Below are 5,916 nucleotides of genomic sequence, written 5' to 3'. Positions count from 1 at the left end.
GCAAGTGCAGTACAACATTTCCTGCAGTAAAACAGCATATCCAACAGAATTGTCATTGATTTTGGGCCAGTACTGCCTTCTAGAACAGGACTCTTATGACTGATGTGTCGTTGGACTGATCTGAATGAATTAGTCCTTGTTTACAGGTGTTGTTATGTAAGCATATTTCAGTTTTCCAGAAAACCACATGGTAGTGAAAATGAGGCAAATATAAGGAGGTTCTGGCTGAGAAGTAGGGCACAAATGCTTAGTGCAACAAACTCTTTTTTTAAATTAATTTATTTTAAACATAATGATGTTTATCTACTGAGCTTCTGTTTGTGCTGAAATATTACTGCCAACGCCTGCATTTACTGTCTTGCACCTTTTAATAGAAATTATGAAATTTATGAAATTATTTCCTAACAAAGAATGCAAAGTGTAGGATTTACTATGAAGAGCTAACCGGCTAGTAATGAATAAGATGTGGCTGCCCTCTAGTGGCGTTTGTGTGCTAAAGCAAGTTCTGATATCAACTTCAGGGAGGGGGCAGCCTTACAATGCCTAAAATTAGCAACCACAGCTCAGCTGGATCCACAGCAACTTAAATACAAATATATGAAAATACATACATACTGTGTGTAAGGTGCTGTGAAATAACTTGCTCACACACATGCAGAGCCTCTCACGAAATGGTATTTAGGTCACTTTGTGGACAAAATAGACTCCATGATCTGAGACCACTGCTTATGTCCACACTTGGTGCTTGTATGCAATCTGCACACTTGCCTCAGATCCGCAATCAAACGCAAGGGAGCAGCTGAGGACAATGATGACGTGTGGTCTGGATGCCTCCTTTGTACCTGTGTATTCTAGAGTCCCAAAGGTGGCAATGAGACACCCTCAAAGAAGAAACCACAGCCTGTGTGAATGTGATCATTCAACTCAATGAACCCATTTAGTTTTTTACAGGTTAACATGGCTGAGAAAGAGAGGCCGTTACTGTGGCCAAAGAGGGCTGCCTGCTACATAAAAATACCATTCAGGGAGAATGTTTTTGCTAAGACAAACATTTTACAGTCAGCTACCAGGCATCTGCTGTTCGGACAGTTTCAGCTTCCTTGGTGCTGCTACAAAAACAAAGAGCAGAGTTTTATCTCCACCAGGGCAACTTATTCAGCTTACATTTTGATGTAGTGCCCCTCAGTATCCCACATGGGTAGTAAACCTGTAACCTTCTGGTTGTGACCTAGTTTGCTAACCACGACACAACACCGCCACCACATCCTAGTATTTAATTTGGAGTCAACCTGCAAAATTGTTAATCGCTCCGATTACACCGATTTTCTAAACAAACGAGAAAATTTCATTTCCCATTCTCATTTAAAAAGGGAACATGTATTTCTCATAAACCCTCCGTTCCTGGTTGAATTTCTGAGATTACAAAAATGCAATAGCGTCACCACACAGGAATGCGACTCAGAGTGGTCTCTGATCACTGGAGGAGTGTGATGATTGCCCGCTTTCAAAACTACCTTCCGCACAAGCGGGGCATCTCTGGGGAGCCTGATAAGCTGCGACTTCATCATGACGGAGACAATAGAAGAATTATCTACTTCTGATCTGTACTCTCAATTATATTAGTGCTAGCTAATTCTGTCCACGGCATTAAAAATACATATGTCTTAGAGACTTTTCTTAAATGTAATTAAGACCTAATCTCCTTCAAGAGCCAGTGTATTCTGAGAAAATTCTCAAGTGTTCACGCAGACATTAGCATTAGCTGTTGTGGTGGGGAAAACAGGGACAAGGTCACTCAAAGGTCACGCCTAAAGAGAAACATAGCGATTATTGTTTCTGGTAAGGATAAAACAAGTCTTTAATAACAGAAGAAGATATACAAATATATCTGCCTTCGGAAACCGATCAGCACCATGTTCTGTCATATTCTCAATGCAAAATCACACTAAATAAATACCAGAATGTCACCTCGTTACCAACACAAACTACACTGAAACCCCTATATGGCTAAACGTATACATGATTACCGGTATTTTGCAGGTTTGCTGAATGCAGCGTAGATGGCACATTCATCATTCTATTACCCATCTTTCTGGTTGGCTCGTGCAGTACCTTGGATAGCTCCTGCATCTTTACCGCACGAGTAGAACCCGCAACTGTTAGCACATTTAAGTTTCGGGTCTGCAGCGCCGTTTTTCACAGGACAACCATGGGAAAAATGTATGTATGCATGCACTGTACTTCGTTGGTTTAATATCTGTAGACACTTAATGTAGACCTCTAATCTTAGATTTGTTCTCTATAATACAGGGACTCCTCGTTTAACGCAAGCCCCAGAGATACAACACAAACAGCCAAAAATCCTTTGAAAACACCAACGAGGAAAAAAACACCAAGTGAGATGGCAAAGCAGTTTTCCGTTGGCTGAATGTACTCATAAATCCAGCCCTCCTCGGTTTGTGATATGTCAGTTTGAGTGTCATTCATTGAAACTCCGCTAGCCATTTGACAGTGCTCTGACATACATCATCAAACACAATTGCAGGGTTGCCTAGAAGCGGGTGAGGCACTGAAATTCATTCACAGAAAAAAATAGAATGTAGGATATCGATTGACTTGAATCGCCATCCTGGAGGTCCGCGCTGCGCATGCATGCATTTCAGTAAGGTAAGAGAGGGTCATTGTTTTTTATTTCGTTTGCAGCTCGTGGCCAGCAAGCTGGTTTTATTGACACTCTCATCTCATTTCCCAAACTAGCACAATCAAAGGGGCAACCATCACAGCACGGACGAAGTGCTGTGTTTTTTCCCGTATACATTCTGTAGTATTGCAGATGAACGCATTGAAATGCATGTCAAGTTACAGTGATCAGCCACAAACGTCGCATAAACACCTGTATATCATGGGTAAGGATGTCACATATTCGCGTAAATGACGTAATGGTACAGTGGCTCTGAAAAAATTGAATTTTTAAGACTCACTCTCAGACTTCTCACTTCGCCGCGGAATTTCTCGGTATCAGATCAATGTTGTTGCGAATGCCGTGGATGTTGCGCGACAAACCACGCTATGGATTTTCTATTCAAATGTAATTGCCAAGACCGAGTGAGGACTTCCCACCGCAGAGATCATGACGTTTTGGTGTAGAATAGTGTGCAGGCCGAGCCGCAATCTTGGGTTTGATGTTTATGTGGTTATATTTTAGCAACCCGTGTTCGTGTTCACAATTACACCGCGTCCTAAGAGCAGATTTCGCGCTATATAGATCTTAACAGGAACAATACGTGCTTTGGTTGCGCAAATTGATTTTTTAATTCTGAGTTTTACATTGCTATTGTTTGTTACTTCCAAGCGTTTCGTTTGTTATTATAATTCTTTGATGCTTTGTAAAGTATAATTTTGCTGATTATATTTGTCATGCTGTACATGAAAACACACGCTAAGCACGACCAAGGTATATTCAAGGAAACATAGCCCCCATTTAGATACTTTTACTAGCAACACAGTACAAACAGTTTACAAATTGCATGGCTTCCAGCAATAAACACACTCATGTTTTAGTAGTTAAACTTTGCATGTTTCGTTAAAAGCATTTGGATTTTAAGAAAGAAAAGTGTCTAATTGGTACATTAGCATCTTCCATCTAAGATACTCATTTAGTTTTGTTTACATTAAGGCAAAACAAGCCTTGTATGTAGCATGAAAGGGCCGTTGTCTTTTTTCCTGCTTTGTCTTTCTGAGCAGCCCATTGTGGATGTCAATTTAGCTCTTCTCTCTGAGAGTTTGAAATACATACAAATACATGCATAGTTTTAATTTAGTCTCTGCAGGTATGTAGTTTTAAGCTGTCAAATTCTACATTTCCTTATCAGAGGCAGTGATTCCACTTTGCTCAGACAGTGTTCCACTTAGACAGAAGGGTTTCTACAACATATTTGCATACAAGTTAAACATAATATTGTATTTACTGTATTTCAATACAGCATTTAAATAGTATGGATAGTATTCATATAAATACAATATGAATATATTTTCCATGTAATATTTTCTTTAAGAATCTTTTCAACCCCAGTTTCACTCCCAGATTTGTTACATCAGATCTTGTGGGTTTTACAGTTGTCTGTTATAAACATAAACACACCCCCCTTTCTGTTCCAAGTTTCAGCAGATTGGCTTCCGCTTGGTATGGCTGGCAGCACGGCAACAGGCTCCAAGAAACTGGTCTTCTGAGGTGAACAGCCAATGACGTCTCTTGTGTTAAACCCTAACTCCAAGAGTAGACTGTTATGTAACACTGTTGACTTTGTGCTGTCCATATGACAGGTGCACCACTTCACCAGCCTCCCACTATTGTAGTTAAATAGATTAACCAATTGTGTGACGTACTTTTTAAGTGAGCGTTTAAGTCATTAATAAAATTGACTTTGATGTAGGAGAGCCCTCTCATTTGAGACTGCTTGACCTTCCCCCTGCCGAGCAGTGTGTCTACTTGAGGATCCTTGCCGAGCTGCAGTCTGTGTCGAGGTTTGCGCCTTGGTGCTCCAGGTGTGCTTCATATGCAGGTGTGTGCCTCTGTGCCCGGGTGCACCCACACTACAGGCGTATGTCTTGGCATTTGAGGTGTGCTCCGTTTGACTGGCAGGTCCCGCTCTCCGAATATGAAACTCCCCACACTGCCACCCCCTTCTTCATGCTGCTCAGCAACAGCAGACACCTGTATTCCACCTGAGGATTTTCCAGGGTCACCTGGGGACGATCAGCCTCTCGGAGTGACGCCGCGTGCCAGAATTTTACGTAGGGAAGGCCTCTGAAGGACCTCAGAGCCAAAGTACAGGTGTAATGCCACGGCAGTGCAGCTCTCTGGCCATGACGGTCAGGCCATGATGGTGACAGCAGGGGAGCATGAGTCTTAAACACCATGTCTTGCTTAAACTGATATGCTTTGGCCAGGCTGTGATAGGCAGAGCTGTGTTGATTGAATGCTGGTGTGCTGGGGACAAAATGCCCCCCTGTCCATTAGGCGCTGTGCTTGAAGTGCAAGGTGCTGAACCCAGGCAATTACAGGTTTGGCTCCTAGTTTGGAAGCAACTCATTGATAAATAACTTACCTCATTTGCTTCTGTAAAGGAAAAAAGTCTAACCACATCCTTAGGTGGTGTGAAGTTGTACTTTGATCTACACAGTAGAGGTTATGCAAATTAGTAACATTAATTGCGCATATACACAGAGCATTAAATACATGTACCCCGTCTTTTTGGTGCCAGAGCAGAGTTAAATGAGACCCACTTTCATGTAGGTTACTCTTGGGCATGCTTTAATGCTTTACATGCATAAGACATCAGTAACGGTCCTGTACCATGAACCAAATGCCTAATGCATGTTTGAGTTTGTGAGTCCCGGTGGCTGTGAAGCAAGGAAGAACAGTCCCTCTGAATTCTGATTCTCGGAACCTTTGAAGGCTCATCAGACACCCGGAAAAAGGGAAACATTTAGACTGGATTCTATTACTAGGACAAAAGCTGCTTTGAAGTGGTGGAATAGATTAATGAGGCACAATGAAACGGAAATTGCTTTTCCCGTTCCCTTCATGAAAGATAACGGCAAAATATTCATCACGGCTTGCATTTTTCCATTTCTGAGTCTTTGCTGTGCTACTTGTGCTGCTTCATTCTTTCAAGAAGAATTTGTTTTGTTTTTAATAGGGAAACATTTTACAAGCTGTGTGGCAGAAGAACTATGAAGAGTGCAAATGTAGTGTCCTGTGTGGCCGGACATTGCACCTAAATGCTAGTCTGCAGATTAAGGTGAACACCATGTAAGCACTCTGAGCTGTCAGGCATTCCTTGTGTCAAATATATCATATATTCCTTTCATAATAAATGATTTCTGATTTAATCTGTAATATTGTATATAGTA

The 5,916-nt window shown here is 41.5% G+C and overlaps 1 protein-coding gene across 3 annotated transcripts in view; it reads left to right on the top strand.

Annotated features, from left to right (window-relative positions):
* The first annotated feature begins 2,552 nt into the window (after nucleotides 1-2,552).
* The window catches only part of nim1k (NIM1 serine/threonine protein kinase), a 16,206-nt gene continuing 12,842 nt past the window's right edge, over nucleotides 2,553-5,916 (top strand). For 2 of the 3 annotated variants that reach the window (XM_036527299.1, XM_036527300.1), the window contains exon 1: nucleotides 2,553-2,667. The gene's annotated coding sequence lies outside the window, so the exon portion shown is untranslated. The remainder of the gene's footprint in view (nucleotides 2,668-5,916) is intronic. The other variant, XM_036527301.1, reaches the window with a different exon arrangement.

This window comes from Megalops cyprinoides, chromosome 4 (assembly GCF_013368585.1).
Source record: "Megalops cyprinoides isolate fMegCyp1 chromosome 4, fMegCyp1.pri, whole genome shotgun sequence".
NCBI classification, from domain to species: domain Eukaryota; kingdom Metazoa; phylum Chordata; class Actinopteri; order Elopiformes; family Megalopidae; genus Megalops; species Megalops cyprinoides.
Note: the sequence above shows the minus strand (reverse complement) of the source record. Positions and strands in the feature narration are given on the sequence as shown.